The following is a 17041-nucleotide window of genomic DNA, read 5'->3' on the forward strand; positions in this document are numbered from 1 at the left end:
ATGAGGATTAGACAGAAAGAGGAAAGGAAATGAGAGGAAGAGAAGCTAAGGCTTACTGAGGGCCACTGTCATGCGGGGCTCTGGACCACTTGTGCATATTTGCACCTGCTCTCGCCTTGCCTCAGACTCTGAGTTGGGGGAACTGAGGCTCAGGAAGTTTATACAACTAATGAAGACGAAGTGAATCCAGATTCTGGTTTCACTCCAAGATCTTTGGTTTCTGCACCTACTGTGCTTTCTATGTGGATATGAACTGTCAGGATCTGCCTGTTTCTCTAAAGAGGTGATATAGCATTGATCGGTGTGCTTGCTATTCAAGGACTCAGTGCTCGGTGTCAGAACAGACCTGGATATTTGAATCCCGATTCTGCTTCTTAGGAGCTCTGATCATAATGAAGTCACATAACTTCTTAGGTTCCCAGTTTCCTCATCTATAAAATGGGGATAATAATAGCAACTCTCTGTAATGTCATTTAAGCATTAAGAGTGATGCCTGGTAGCCAGTAAATTTAGTACTAATGCCAACTGTTATTGTTCATAACCATTAGCAATTGGTTTTTATTATAGAACATGTTTTTACTCTTTCTGTGTTATTCAGTCAAACTGAAATAATACTGTAGATTTGCTTTTTGGGGTAATTGTAAGTGCTGACTATGGTACAATGAAATCACTGCACAATCTGATTTGGTTATTAGGTACTTAGATTCTTGTTGAAATAAATTGTGAAAAAAAATCCAACCCTGAAAGCACTGTTTCAGCTGTTTAATGATATGTTTAGTAGAGATGTGATAATGACTGAATTGGATTAATTATGGGGTCCTTCAATGGATTGTTTAGTAGTATATTTGCAGATATCTTTTAAGACAAGTCTGTGTATTAGATGAATGGTTAGAATTTCAAGTTCACCTGTAGAAGCATGAGGGATGGAATAGGTCAATTCTGAAGAGGGGCTTATGAAAACAAATGTCTTAGGTCTTCCAGGGTGTAAAAGTTGGTATCATTAAAACTGCAAAGAAAGAAGAAGGGAGGGTTGGTGCATAACTGATTTAAATTTATTTCTGTGTTTGCAAAACTCAGGGCCTGTGTGAAACTGTTCTGCATAATCATAATCGCCAACATCTATTGAATGCTTGCTGGTTTCTAGGCACCATGCTAAGTACTTTACATGTATTTTTGTTATTTATTCCTTACATTAAACCTATACCAGTAGATACTGTTAGTTAACCCATTTTTGCACACAAGGAAACTGAGGTTCAGAGAGGCTAAATAACTTATTTAAGGATATGCGACTAGAGAAGTGGTAGGAGGGATATAAACCCAGGCAGACTGACTACAGAGCTCTCATTCTTAGCCTAACCGAAACTTGTGAATGAAAGCCTTTCTGGCAGTGAGATCCCTGTTGGCTCTGGAATAGGGAAAGGTATTCAGTGTGTACAAAGCATAGTTTAATATCCATGCTTAAAAGTGACTCCTTATTTCCTTGCTCATAAGAAAGATGGACCGGAAGCCAGACTCTCTTGCTGGATAGGAACAAGAAGGCATGTAGCTTGATCACTATTGGCAGCTTTCCCACAAAGCAGAGACCAAAGCTATGAATAGCAGAATAGAGACATGGGAAATTCCTGGGTCTTTGATGACATCACTGGCTTGACCCAGAAGCCTTATGTGCTTCTGGACTTTGGCTAATGTAACTGATTTCCTGATTGACTGGAAGAAACAGTTTGTTGCCTCTGCAGTGTCCTTTTCTCTTTCTTTACTAACCAAACCCCAGTCTTATTTGGGGTGGTCATTGCCCGTTACACACCTATATTTCTCAGTCTCCCTTTTATGGGGTGGGTATGCAACATATCTCTAGCCAATGAGATAGAAACAGAGATCCCTGTAGGGGAGTTCTAGAAAAGTTTTGCTTTTCTGATAAAGGCATCATCCCTTCCTTCCTTCCTAACACCTGGAATGCTGGTAGCTGGAGCTGGAACAGACAGCCTCGTTGCACGTGGGAAAGAACAGAGATTTGCAGAGACCTGGTTTCTGCTAAAGTGATGCTGGGAGGCCATTGCACCTTGTTCTATGAGAGAAAATAAAGCCCTAGTATACTTAAAGCAGTATTTCCTAGCCTTTGTTATTTGCATACAAATGCAATTCCTAACTCCGAAATTGAAATCTTTCATTGACATGGATTCTTTCTTGGCGTTCTGGTTATCTATTGCCGCATAACAAACCATCTCAAAACTTGGGGACTGACAATAACCACTGTTTTATTATTTTTCATGAGTCTGTAGAGCAGAAATTTGGCTGGGGCACAGCAGGAACAGCTCATCTCTGCTCCAGGATGTCTGGGATCTCATGGGATGACTTGAATGGACAGAGCTGGGATATGCAAGATAGTTTCTTGCCTCACCTTTTTGGCACATAAGTGATATCCCCATATGGCCTCTCTCTCCCCAGCAGCATAACTTGGTCTGTTTAAACAGTAGCTTGGGGCTCTGTGGGGGAAAGCAAAAACTGTCAGTCCTTTGAGAGACTATGTCTAGGACTGTTGAGGTGTCACTTCTACCTTATTCAGTTGGTTGGAGTGTCCCAGACTGAGAGGAGTGGAGGTATAGACTTCACCTCCTGACTAGAGATGGAGGAAATGTTGATGACGGTCATCTTTGGAGGCAAGTGATCATACTTGGTGAGTTGGGAAGGATTTGCAGATTCATAGCCAACCCTTCTTCTTTAGGTATAAGAATAGTTTTGAATTTATCTTGTATCTGAAAAGTGTTCAGTACTTAAATGTGGGTTGTATTCTGCTGTGTGGGCTTTTAATGTTTTTCACCCCCTGGTGCTTGAAAAATTGCTTTATTTTTGCTGTGGTACCTTTGTAAGGTGGGAGGAGAAGACTATCACAAGGGAAGGTGGGAGAATGCCAGTGTTGTGGATTGATTAGGGGATAAGCATGGAGGGTGACTGAAAGTAGCTTTTTGCCGAGAAGAGGAGAGATAATTTAGGATTGAGACTGTCAGAGCAAATTAATGAAGGAAGAACCGACTAGTTGGTACCTGTGCTCAGAAATAATGGGAACTTGATTGCCATCTGAGGGATGTTGAATCAGGAATATTTACTGATCACCAACTACCAGCCTGGTACTGTGCTGCTGTGAACGTGGCAGATGTGGTTCCGTTAAAAAAAGAAAAAAAAAGGCTTTTTAGAAGATTAAGGAGTCAGGGTTACTTCCAGTTATGGGGATTATGACCTATTGGAAAATGAAGTAAAACCAGGACAAAGTTTGAAAAATTATCGCATATTTCAGTGTTTGCATTTAACAAATGAGTACTTTTAAGCATCATATCCCTAAACAAACAAATAAACCCAAACCAAATTAAGCCAGGAACTGTGTGCAACAACTTATATGGAGGAAGGGCCAAAGTTCCTATCTGAGGTCCCTATGGTAGGCCTTGCATATTCTAGAGGTGAATCTCTTATGCCAGAGGCAAAGAGATGATGGAACTCTTTAAAAGTTAATTCTAAGGTCCCCCAAAGGTTGTTGTAGTAGAGAAGACATTACAGGGGGGTAGAGTTGACATGGATTGGGACCCAACCCACAGTGGCTGGGGAGCAGCCATCTTGGTGAACTCCCCTTCTGGAGAGGGACCAAGAACCAGGGATCAGTTGAGATTGATGTATTGTTGTAGCCTGACCACAGGAGACCCTCAGGATGATCCTGTAACAGCACCTGGAGATGACCATGGGGGTTGGAATTAAGCTTGTAAAAAAGCCACTATGGGGAGCTTGGGTGGCTCAGTTGGTTAAGCATGTGACTCTTGGTTTTGGCTCAGGTCATGATCTTATGGGCTAGAGGATTGAGCCCCAAGTTAGGTCCACTCTCAGGAGGGAGTCTGCTGGAGATTCTCTCCCCTTGCCTCTCCCCCTACTTGCGTGTGCATGTGCTCTTTCTCTCTCGAATTAGTAAATAAATCTTTAAGAAAAAAAAAGCCACCATTCATTGAGTTCCTCATTGGGTTAACCATAGAAGTTTGATTTTTGCTGCTGGGCATTGGGCTGGAGGCTTTCCAGCCCATAGTTCAGAGAAAACGGTAGGGGGTATAGAGCCTCCCTTAGACTCTGCTCTGAATGAACTCTAAAAGGAGAGGTTTATTTATTTGTTTGCTTATCAGGGGATCTATTTTTGGCATAATCAATTCTTTAGGGTTAAGCTAGAAATTGTAGGCTCATCCACATTACTTTCCTCTTTAAAAAATTTTTATTTTTATCATCTGAAAAGGAACAAATAGGGAAATTAGGTAATGGTAAGATGCATGGTTGGGTATAGTTTGATGTTCTCCTGACCAGAGGAAGATGTAGAATGAGGATATTGGCAGATAAGTTGGCTTTCGGGCTGCCCTGCCAGTCATTGTGTCTATGCTTCTAAGAGAAGAGTCCTACCACCAGGTCCTAGTCCTTTTGTTGATTGTGTGTTCTGGTCATGTTGAGGCATGAGGCAGACAGGTAGCTTCAGACCAATACAGGGGAGATAGCTGCTGATGTTTGTGTTGTGAGGAGATGGTCCTGAGGCAGTCAGTCTCTGCCAGGTTCTGTCTCGGTGCCAGGCCACAGAGGCTCAGGGAAGGTCTAGAGGAGGGCTTCTCTCTTCTCATGCACGAATAAGGGCAACTCACTGCTTACTTCTCCTGAGCTTGAAAGAGGGAACTGATACTCAATTTTGGAAACATAATCTAGGACCAGGGTTTTCCCAGGGGCCACATCACTACAGGAGGTGGAGACGAGTGGACAAGGCAAATCTTCTCTCCAAAAGTATTCGTCCAACTGCCAGTCTTTCCACCATTAGACATACATTCCTTCAACTCTTCCCACTTTTCCAGCTTCAAGAGACTTCTAATAAAATGCAACTATTTTCCAAAGAGTTGATATTTTAAATCTGTGTCTGTCCAATTGCCATGTGTGGTAATATCAACCAAAATGGACAAGGCCAGTGGCTCCTGGGTGCTCAGTCTGTTAAGTGTCCGACTCTTATTTCAGCTCAGGCCATGACCTCAGGGTTAAAGATGGAGCCCTGTGATGGGCTCCACCCTGGGCGTTGAGCCTGCTTAAGATTTTATCTCTCTCTCTGCCCCTCCCCACCAACCCCTCTGGTCTCTCTCTCTCAAAAGAAGTAAAAAGAAATGGAGAAGCCTATATAATTATAGCCCCAGAACTTGCCCCAGAAACCTTGTAAGAAATGCACAATAATCCTTTCAAATTAAAATTAACTCAGACATGGTATGACATGGCATGAGTGCCTAGGATCCATCTTGGTTGAGCTCAGGACACAAGGGGTCAGGGTCAGTCTCCTCTGCACTGAGGAGTGTGCATTGTGAGACTTATGTCATTAGGAGCTATTATGTATCAAATTAGTCCTCAACTGAGAGCAGGGCTTTGTGGAACTTTCCACAGACCTTAGCGCCAGTGAGGGTGTCAGGCTGGGTTGCCCAAGTGGGAGGAGGCGAGGCAATGATTCTTCCTTTTCCTTTCTTTGGCCATCTGTGGTAAATTTCCAGGCTTTCTTTGGGCTAGTCCAGATTAGGAACACGTGTTGGTTTTCAAAAAATCCAGTTACCTAGTGTTAACTATTTGAACACATATATGGACAATTTGCCTTTTTGGGTGGCTCATTACCTTGCTTTCTGTCTTCTCCCTTTAGAATTTCAAAATCCGTTGTCTGACCACAGGCCTCCCTCACGAGTCCCTTCTTGTGTGCTTGGACTAGGTGGCAACTACCTGGGTGGCTGACCTGGGCCCATTAATTCTGATATTTTGACACCTCATTGATGCTGATTATGCTAATTGTAGGTACGGCTACAGCCTTGGTTCTGTTTGTTCCATTTTGCTTTTTCAGCCGAAACCTCAGGGGAACTGATTTTGTCATGTGGCTCATTTCCATTTTTCATTGCTTTTCGTTACTTCTGTGGTAGACGTAGTGGTAGGCTGAAAAAACATGTATTACTATTTTTAACACAATCTAGGAAAATCCAGAAGAAGAGAAGTGAGTATAATTTTATCTGAAACCTATATCATTCTTCACTTTCTCCTATGGCATTTACTTATTTATTTATTTATTTTTTTAAAAAACAAAGCCTCTGGAGAGTCTTAAAAAAATGCCAAAACAAAACAGAAATGCCACACCTGCTCAAATATTCTTGAGCAAATGGTGTGAAAAGAAAGTGAAGCAGTCACTGGCTCTAACAGATTTCCATACCTACCTAGATACCGTAGCCACTTGGCTACAAATATGACTATGCGGTGGAGAAGACTTGGGAGACTTGGATTGAAAAACAGCAACAATCAACACACTGAAACAACTTGAGTGGTTGGTGAGATGGAAGCTAGAAGATTCTGGAATGGGAATTGGGGGCTGTGATGAAATAAGGCAGAGCCATAATGGGCAGAAGCTCCCAGCTTTTAGGAGTTTTCAAGTTACTCTTCTGTAATGTGGATGGGGGTACGTAATGTGGGCTGCTGACACCCGGAGGGGTGACTAGAGGTGCTGTGGCAGGGACAGCAGGTGGTCTGCCTAAGTGCTGAGTGTTTTGTGGGGGGTGTCTCATGTCCATTGGGGTAAACAGACATGGTGGAAAAATGGTCCCAGAAGGGAGGCCTGGAGGTCAAAGAGAGGCCTTGAATGCCACACCAACTTTACAGTGGTCCCCACATTCTGGTGACACCTATGTCAGTTGGGGTCCTGGCACATTCATGTTAGGATTAATTTGAGGAGAGTGTAATAAAAAGGATTATTTATGGAGGGGTAAGCAGAGTATAGAAAAAACATTAAGGGTTAGTGCAGTCCCACTGGGGTTAGTAAGAGAGGCTTGGTCATCATCTGCAGGCCTGACAATGCAATGGAGGGTGTGGTTACCCAGAGGTGGCCAGGGCTGTGTGGTGACAGTGCCTGTCAGGAGTGAAGAACTTTGTGGTGATCGGGGAGGAGCTGGGAATAGATACTTGCTCCCTTTCCTGCCTCTCAATTTCTACCACGGCTGCCAGTATCGGTCAGGGTCCTCTAGAGAAACAGAACCAACAGGATTTGTATGCGCGTGCACACACACACACACACACACACACACACAATGATTTAAGGTATTGGCTCACGCGATTTGGCAAGCCCCAAATCCTGATGGGGCAAGCCAGCACGCTGGGAATACAGGGAACAGTCACAGTGCAATTCCAAGGGTTGTCTGCCAATAGTACTGATTCTCTCTGGAGGGAGGGGAGTCTCCATCCTAGCCAGGCCTTCAACTGATGACGTGAGGCCCACCTATGCTCTGTAGGGTGAACCCCTTGGCTCAAAGTCCACCGATTTAAATGTTAATCTCATCTAAAAGAATATCCCATTTACAGAAATATCTAAAAATACTGTTTGACTGAATATCTAGTTACCATGGCCAGCCAAGTTGACACAGAGTTAACTGCCACGCTGACCATTGGTCAGTCTCAATCAGAAGTCAGAGGATGTGGGAGCCCGTTGATGCTGTGCAGATGGATTGGCCTCCTAGGCATAGAGTCTGGTAGAGGCTGGGCCTGGAGGGGGCAAGCCATTTACCCCAGTGTGATATGGAAGAAAATAAGGTCAGCATTTTGCTTTTACACTCTCCCTGCTCTGCTTGGATTGAGGCTGTAGGTCTTTCTGAACTCTAAGTGTTTCCAGAGACCCTGTATAATATAATACGTCCTCTTGGCTCCCAGAAAATGGATACAAGCATCAAGTAGAAGTGAAATCTCTTAAAATGCCGCTGGCTTTCTTGATGCTTTTACTTAGTTTTTTTTTCCCCCCTTAAACTACAAGAATAGCAGTATAAGCCATGTGCAGTTTCAAAAAGCAAGCACCTGGACAGTCTGAAGAATCAGAAAACTTTAATATCAAGGTCTGTGTACCTATTTCACTCTCCTACTGCGCCCGCCCCCTCCACCCCGCACACCGGCTGTTCTGTATTTTCCAAGGATGGCACAGAAGGACGTTAGCTAGCTCCGGAGAGATTTAAGTTAGTTTCAATAAGGGAGCTTCATTACGGAGGCTGTGAAATCCCAGGAGGGGTTTCTCTGTTGAGTGGTTTTGAATTTGGGACTTATTGAAAAGTAAATACACTAGGGTCGAATTTACCTCAAAACAACACACGTTGTGGATGGAGACTTGATGAGTTATCTAGCTACCTGGGTCAGAAATGAATTTAAGAAATCTGTTAATTGCCTCAATTCTTCATTTCATTTTGTATGCTGTGATGTGTCTGTTGGGTTCTGAAATGGTGTCCTGCGGGAAGTGACAAGACTCTGAAAAGTGTTGTGTTGTCACCAATAGACAGCAGACAAAGCGTTGTCTCGGAGATCCTGTAAATGTCTATATTCAGGCTACCTAAGGGGTGGCTTCCAGAAGCAGAAAAGCCACGGCCACCAGTACTGTCTGGTAGGGGGATACAGACCACTCCGGATGAGTGGGAAAGAAATTGTCCTCTTTACCAGGCCAAGTCTCTTTCCCTTTCTGGGATCTTCCTCCCTGAAATGGGAGAAGACCCACGTCTCAGTACTGGAGTGGCACATATGAGCAAGCATCACTTCTGTCAGATAAAAGAGCTCAGACCACGTCTTTCTTGCATCTCACGTATGGCTGGGACATGGGTCTAAGAGAAACCCACTTTTATCCTGGCTACCGCGGACTGGGTGGGCAGACGTGCTGCAGCCGCAGGTAGCCATGTCTGTGTTTGGCGCAAGGGAAATCAGATGGCTCTGAGGTACCTTGTGGAGAGTCTGCATAACCAAGCTACTTAATTGATTGGTGGAGATCTGGCCCAATCAAAGTGTCTTTTCTTCAGAGTGAATGCCGAGAAACCTGACAGGTTGCTTGAGCTTTGTCTCGCCCAAAGATGTTGAGTTGGATCTAAGTCTCCATGAGGTTGATGTATCCTCCAACCTGGGATGCAAAGTTGATGAGGCAACTTCTATGGCATCCCATTTTCCACACAGCCTTGCGATAAATCCTCATCATCCAAGGGAGTCTGAGTGTCTTTTCCTGTCTGCTTAACTAGCTTGACTGACCTAACCAGTCCAGTCTCTTTTTAGCTCTAACAGTGTTGCATTCTAATCCTACTGCAATGCCATAAATTGCCAGGGAGGCAGGATAGTGAAGGGGCTAAGTGAATGGGCTCTGCGGTCAGATGCCTAGATTCGGTTTAAGCTCTGCCACTGTTAGGTAGGGTACAGCTTCAGTTCCCTGATACAGAAACAAAATAACAGCACCTTCAACAAGCAAGATGGAAGTTTATTTCACATCCTCATAACATTGTGGGTTTAAATAGTTCAGGGCTGGTTAGGCAACCCTGTAATTTGAGGGATCCAGACTCCTCATTATTTTGCTCCACCATCTTTGGGTAGTTGCTCTCATTCTCATGTTTTAAGATGGCTCACCACATCTATTCTCCAGCCCGAAAAGAGAGAGAAAGGGAGAGGGTGTGGGGCACGGAAGGGAAATTGTTTTCATTACTTCTGCTACTGGCCAGAACTTAGTCACGTGGCAACATTCAGATGCAAAGGAGTTTGAGAAAGGTAGTCTGTATTCATGTTCTATTGCTGTGTAATAAATTATCACAAATGTGCTGGCTTAAACCAATTTATTACCTCACAGTTTCCGTGGGTCAGGGGTACTGGCATGGGTTAGCTGAGTCCTCCAATCAGGATCTCATTGGGCTGAGCTCAAAGTGTCAGCCAGGGCTGTGATCTCAGCTGAGACTCGGGGTGCTTTGTCAAGCGCAGTGGTTCCTTGTGGTTATAGGACTGAGGTCCCACTTCCTGGCTGGTTGTCAGCTAGGGTCCATTCTCAACTCCTAGAAGCTACCTGATATTCCCTACCATGTGGCCCACTCTGCAGTATGGCTTCTCCAAGGCCAACAGGAGCATCTCTCTGACTTTGAATCTTTTGCTTCAGCAAAGGCCCTGTTCCTTTAAAGCACTCGTCAGATTAGGAAAGTCCCACTCAAGGTAAACTCTCTATTCCTTGACTCAGAGTCAACTGATTTAGAACCTTAAGTACATCTGTAAAATCCCTTTGTTATTGTCATGCAAGGTAACCTAATTGAAAGAGTCATCACTCACAGGTCCCACCTATACTCAAGAGGAGAGGATTATATAGGACGTCTATGGGGTGGGAGTGGGGTCCTGGGGACCATCCTAGAATTTTGATTAGCACATCATCATTATTTGGGTGGTCATATAGCCAGGCAGTAGAAATCAATACACCTCTAATTTCTATAGTTCTGTGACTAGAGGAGAATGAGAAAAAAAGATATTGGGATTTACATAGTACTGTTTGCCATAGTAACTTACTAACTACGCTATATTGGTAAGTTACTTAATTTCTCTGTGCTTCAGCTTCTCTTATAAAACAGGGATAATAATAGTACCTCACTCCTTGGGTTGGTTGTTTTAAAGCTTAAATTAGATGGCATGTGGAACAGGGCCTGGCACATATTAACGCATTAATAGTTAGCAATTTTTTCCGTCTTTTTCTTTTTTGTGGTGATTCTTCTTCTTATTCAAAGTGAGGGATGAAACACAGAAATAAAACATGGGAAAAATTCAAGATCTTTCCAAAAATGTAGCCTTATCTTTAATGACTAATGAGTGCAAAAAGGACTTGTTGAAGTCTTTCCAGTTTTGAGCCTTTTTAGGGAGCTACTAGGACAAAGAGAAACTTGTGAAATATTCCCTGCACCTCAAGCTCACCGTTGTACAATAAATGACATCATGGAGCAGAGATGTACCCAGATTGCATCACATCCTATGAGGAGGAGCTGGTGTGGGTAAACCTTGGAACTCGATGTACATTCTTCCAGGGAAAGCAGAGTTGTATGATTTCTATGAACTTGAAAGTCAGTTGAGCCTAGTATGGATGTGAAATGTGTGTGTGCGTGTGTGTGCATGTGTGTGCATATGTGTGTGGTGTGCCTGCGTGTGAAATTAGGTACCTATTGATTAGACTTTCCTATCTGTTGAAGGGATGGGATATTTTGGAGAGCCATTGGAGGAAACAAAACAGTGAACTTATCATGTTGCTTGACTCAACAAGCTCTGGGATTTAGAAACTAAATCTGAGCCATTAGTGTGTGGCTTTACCTTTTTAATAGGAAAATGTTCCCCGTAGGTCAGGCAATGTTCATATTAGGTTGTTTAACACTTTCATATGCTTCTGAGATAACTAACTAGGAGTGTTCCTTAAATAACACAGAATACAAACAATTATTTCAGACATTTCAGAAATGAAGTGCTACCAGCTTCATTGTGCTCCTCCGCTCTGGCGAGTAATGAAAGACATATTCTTAATGCGAAACAAAAGAGGATTGTGAATATTAAAAAAGCAGGCCAGCCAGCTAGAGTTAAACCGTCGGGATAAGATATTAACTTAAACCACATGTGAAGTGCAGCTGTTTCTGTTGAAGCTTTCATCAGACTCAAGTGGAAAGATTGGTGGGTTTTAATATGTGGTTTCCAGCCAAGCCAATAGGAATCTGGGGAAAATGTGTGTGAAATCAGGGCTCTGCCAGGGGGGTCTGGGGCTCTGGGCTGGCTTTTCTTTCTGTTAACACAAACAGGGTAACCCAATGCTCAGGGCAAACCTGCTCTGGAGTGACCAGCCATCTATAGAGTTTTGGGATTCTTCATACTCCCTTTCAGGAGGACTGCATAGGTCCCGTGGTGTTGGGAGGAGGGATGAAGGAAGGATCTTCTTGAATCTGTTCTCTGCTTCTCCCTCTCAGAAACATCTAGATTTTATGCAGCCTCTAATAACTTAGAGTACCAAAGGGTGCCAACTCTATGCAAGCTAAACTTGCTAAGCAAAGTGGTGATATGTACGATGAGGTGTAGATCTGTCATATGAACATGAAAACACTAGAAATTAATAAAAGAATATCAAAGACATGAGATGAGTGCAAAACTAAGGATTAATTGTATGCCATTTCTTTACAACGACTGAATTAATTAACTGGCTTAAAAGCTGGCTACGATGCTGCCTATTTTGTCCGCCTGCTCTTGAGGTCTTAGGTTATTGCAGTGATCTGACATTACTCCTGGACTGACTACTGGGTGACCTTGGCCTTCCACCATGTGCCTCCAGCATCACAACACTACTTTCTGCTTCAGAGGCTTGTAACAGAAATAACCTTTATGGGGCCACAAATTCAGGAATTGAGGAAAATGAAAATATCCAAATTGTACTCAGTGATCTTAGTTGAAACACTACCAATTTCTATGCACTGATTCATGTGTTCAACTAACATTTATTAGGCAGCTACAAGATTCAAGGGACTTTGCAAAGTTCTCTGGGGATACAGAGATATGCAAGGAGGAAAGGATTTGACATTTATTGAGCACGTATTATGTACTAGGCATCATGTAGGCCCTTTGATTACATTTTTTCATTTAATTCCCCAAACTTAGAAATTACAAGACCTGATTGTTGCTCTCTAGAGCTTTCAAGTCTGGAATTAACTAGTAGATAAAAGATAGATCCAAATACCCATAAAATAAGGTAATTATAATCATATGCCAAAAGAGAGGTTTCAATGGGAGCTGAGAGACTGGAGTGATTACTCAGGGAATGAAAGAAAGTTTATTGGAGGGAATCGTGTTTGAATTGAATGTTGAAGGCTGGGTAGGATTTGGATTCACAGAGAGGTAAGACAAGGGATGATTCAGGTGAAGAAGAGAATAAGCAGGGGAGAGAAGAAGGGAATCAATATCCACGAGTCATACACTACCCAGCGGTCAAGTGAAAATCACTTACAGTCGAATTTTATCTGATTATTGCTTCTTGGGTCCAGCATAGGTGTGGACTTTACAACATGGTGTTGCTTGAAAAATGCATGTCTTTAGACACTAGATACATATTCAGTGTGTTGAGATGCTTGAACCACCAGAGGCTGCTAAAATTAAGATCTGTTGAGGGGAGTGCAAGTTCTTACACCCATGTGCACAGAGTGGGGTGGCTGGCCAAGTGGCCAGGACTGTTTAACTTGTCATCTCTCTGTCTAGTTATGCCAGGGCTGGACTGTTGAATCTCAGAGTTAATTTTACATAGGATTTGACTCTGAAGATTGAGAGGGACCACAACACAGGGTCAAGTCCAACATAATTAAGCCATAGGTGAGTGTGTATGTGTGTGTGTGTGTGTGCATGCATACACACACATGTATAATGGTAGTGGGGGAAAGTAAGGTAGATAGGGCTAGGCAGGGTCAGAGAGGCAGGGGAAGGAGTTTGGATATATTTGGTGTAGGGTTTGGTGACAGTAAAGTATAAGAAAAGAGTTTAGGTAAGCTTGTTTCAATAAGTTGGAGCTTTTGGAGCGCCTGGGTGGCTCAGTTGGTTAGGCGTCTGACTCTTGATTTTGGCTCAGGTCACGATCACAGGGTTGTGAGATCAAACCCTGCATTGGGCTCCTCGCTGCAGGTGGAACCTGCTTGAGATTCTCTCTTTCCCTCTCTCTGCCCCTCCCCCCACTTGCACATACACATTCTCTAAAAAAAAAAAATAAAAAGAAAGAAAGAAAGAAAGAAAGAAAGAAAGAAAGAAAGAAAGAAAGAAAGAAAAAGACATTCCAAATTCCACCTTGCCACATTGCTAGAACTTGAATCAGAGGAGAAGGCAAGTGCCCTTTCTAATGCAGTCTCTGTTCCTGATGAGTCACCCTGCTTGAGGTTAAATTAATCAGGCCTCTAGGCACGAGGCACTAGAGAGACTACAAAGATGTTTGTGAGCCAGTTCCTCTCCTCGGGCAGTTTATAGGTCTATGATATGCTTGTGACAAGGAGACCAGTACCGTGTGGTGAGCCAGGTGCGTGCAAGCCTAAGGGATGGTCTGAGATGCTGTGTTGGTTTCCTAGGGCGGATATAACAAAGTACCACATGGGGAGGCTTAAAATGACAGAAATTTATTCTCCCAGTTTAGGAAACTAGAAGTCCGAAATCAAAGTGTCTGCAGGGCCATGCTTCCTCCTGCTGAAGGCTCTAAGGAAGAATCCTTCCTTGCCTCTGCTAGCTTCTGGTAGTTGCCCGAAATCCTTGATATTCTGGCTTGTGACATTGTAACTCCAGTCTCTGCCTTTGTCCTCACATGGTCTTCTTCCCTGTGTCTCCTTTGTGTTTTCACATCTCTGTATATAAGGACAGCCATCATCAGATCGAAGGCCCACCCTCAGCCAGTATGTTCTTCTCTTAGCTTGATTCTATCTGCCAAGTCCTTATTCCTGAGTAAAGTCATATTCACAGGTACCAAGGGTTAGGACTTCAGCATATTTCTTTGGGAGACATGATTCAACCCATAACAGCTATCAGTGTGTGAGCTGGCTGGAGGAAGGGAGAAGGAACCAGAACCATGGCTGTCAGGGATCACATCTCAAGGCACTGATGTATGGCACGTGGATGGAGAAGTGGAGGGAGATAGGGAAGAATGATGTAGCAGGAGCCACAGAGACTGGCATGTGTTAAATACATCAGAGGATAGTGAGGACACCAGCAGGTAGGAACAGAGGAGTTCCTGGACAGTGGTGGAGATTGAGGCCAGAGAGAGAAACAGGCCAAATGGTGGACCTGCCCAAGCATCATTAGAAGAATTGTCAGCTGGGTGGTGGGGCGGAGGATGTACAGTTGGTTGGGTGGCCCCTTTGGTTTTGGCTCATGGTGTTGGGTCATGGGATCAAGCCCTGCGTCAGGCTTTGTGCTCAGCACAGAGTCTGCTAAGGACTGTCTCCTTCTGCCCCTCCTCTCCCCTCCCCTCTCAATCTCTCTCTCTCTCTCTTTCTCAAACATAGGTAGATAAATCTTAAAAAAAAAAAAAAATCTATCAGGTGGGTTTAGACTGTATTTCCATATTCTGGATAACTCTGCCCAATAGCTCCCAATACATTCAGGAGGCAGAGGCAGGCATGTAAGGAGGAATCTTCTGTCCAAATCTGCTTCTGAAGAGTATCTCATTTGGGAAGAGGTTATGGTCCATCTAATGAAGTAGCCTGAAGAAGATCGGCCGTCTCTGGCAAGGGCACCGTGAACTCAGCTAATATGTCATCAGCAAGGTAGAGCAGCAAGCAAAAGGCCAGTTCTTGACCCTTCTTTTTGGGCTGAAGCTTTCCCATCTGTAAAGCAATGGCGTGGGCTGTGATGCACTGCAGTTCCTCGTCTCTATGATATGGTGGTGTAACTTATGTTCGAATAGGTGCGAACCAAGCTCGTCTGTCCATTTGTTTCCTTTGATATCGCATCTGCATAAAGTGGCTATGGCAGAGGCATTTTTACCCTATTTGGGTAGATGAGGAGTAGACACAGAGGAACTTCATTGACTTTTGGAGATACCTAGCCAGCTAATGTCAGAACCGGAACTTCTGTTCTACATGAATGCTTCTTGTAGAATCAGAGTCGCTGTTTGTTCCTTCATTTATTCATCCAATCCATCAAGTAGCATGTGTGTATTGAGGGTCCCCATGTGTGTATTGGAGGTCAGGCACCTTGCTAGTTCCTGGTGGGTAATTCTGGTAGGATTCCTGCCCTTAGGAAGTTCACAGTCTGCTGGCCCAGCTTGAGGTTTTTTCATAATGGTAGGGCAGAGACTGGAATCCAGGTTGTGTGTCCTCCTCCTACCATGCTCACCAAGAGATCAAGGGTCTGCTGAGCAATGCTCGGAGGCCAGCATTGCTTTTTTTAATTTTTATTTTTTATGAACACAAGGCTTGCTACTGTAGGCACACCTGATTTCTTGTCTAGTTTTGTCAGTATTTGTTATCAGCAACACTTAATGTTTTAAATACAGAGAAGATTATGAAAAGGGAAACTCTGAAACCGAGTCAGCTACACTACTAAAATAGTAGCGGCTGCAAAAAGAGAGAGAGAGAGAGAGGGAGAGCGCCTCTCAGGCCAGGTCCCTTATATTTGCACTGCATTTCTCAGTTGACAAAAAAACCCCCTTTCCTATGTGATTGTGCCTTTGCTAGGTGTCACGGTCAGAGGCAGCACCTGCTTTAGGATGAGGCAGGCCTTAGACCCTGCCACCCACCTCTGGCGAGTGACCTTCACAATTGCTCTGCACAGCTCAACCTCTGTGGCTCATTTGCAAAATAAGGAGGGGGTGCTAATGGCACCACTTCATAGGGTTTCGGTGTGAGAAAATGTGTACGAGGTGCTTGGGACTCAGTAGGACCTCAGGAAATGTGAGCTGGTTCCCCCACATCTCAGTAAAGTAGCCTGCCTCCTTTTGCTGGTAGGTTCTTCTTTGCACATATCTTAGACTCTGTGCTGGCCTTTAGGGGAAGACATGGTTTTCCTGACTCTCTTGGGAGAAATCCCAAGATTTTTATGTGGCCGCCTGTATAGTCACCTGGAAGACAGATCAGTGAGGTATGACTGGGGAGACCTCTAACGGGTTCTTTTATTTTTAGTTGCTTTTAATTTGGTCGAATGAGTGTCTGAACGCATACAATGATTAGCCTCAGCGCACATCCCTCCCTGATCCTGTGACTCGCAGATCCTGAGTTCCTCCTGTAAAGCAACCGTTTCAAGATACAGGCCTTAGAAGTGGGGACATCCTCAGTGCTTTGTGAAAAGAGATTACTGGGTACACAGACTCAGGTGTTACCTTTTCTCAAACATCAGCCTGGGGGTGTGCAATGAAACACATGGCTTTATTTTACAGCTAATATTTTCACTTAATTTGTTCTGTTCAGCTTGTCTGAATTTTAGGTTGGTAATGAATAAGGATGATAGCTCACATGCTGGTCCCATCTACCAGTGATAAAAGTGATCCAGAAATATGTGGAAACCCTGGGAGCATTTAGATGGATTCCTTAAAATATGATTCTCCACCAAATTGCCTTGCTGGGGTAGGAGTGTCGTGAGCATAAAACTAAAATTTAGGGTGATGAACAGTTAAAGTCTAAGAAATTGTAAGCAATACAAGTAGGAATTATTCATTTTTACCAATCCTGGCACAGTGTCCAGTGTTTGCTCACCATCTCATACATCTCTTTGGGGA

This window comes from Canis lupus, chromosome 37, assembly GCF_003254725.2.
Source record: "Canis lupus dingo isolate Sandy chromosome 37, ASM325472v2, whole genome shotgun sequence".
NCBI classification, from domain to species: Eukaryota; Metazoa; Chordata; class Mammalia; order Carnivora; family Canidae; genus Canis; species Canis lupus.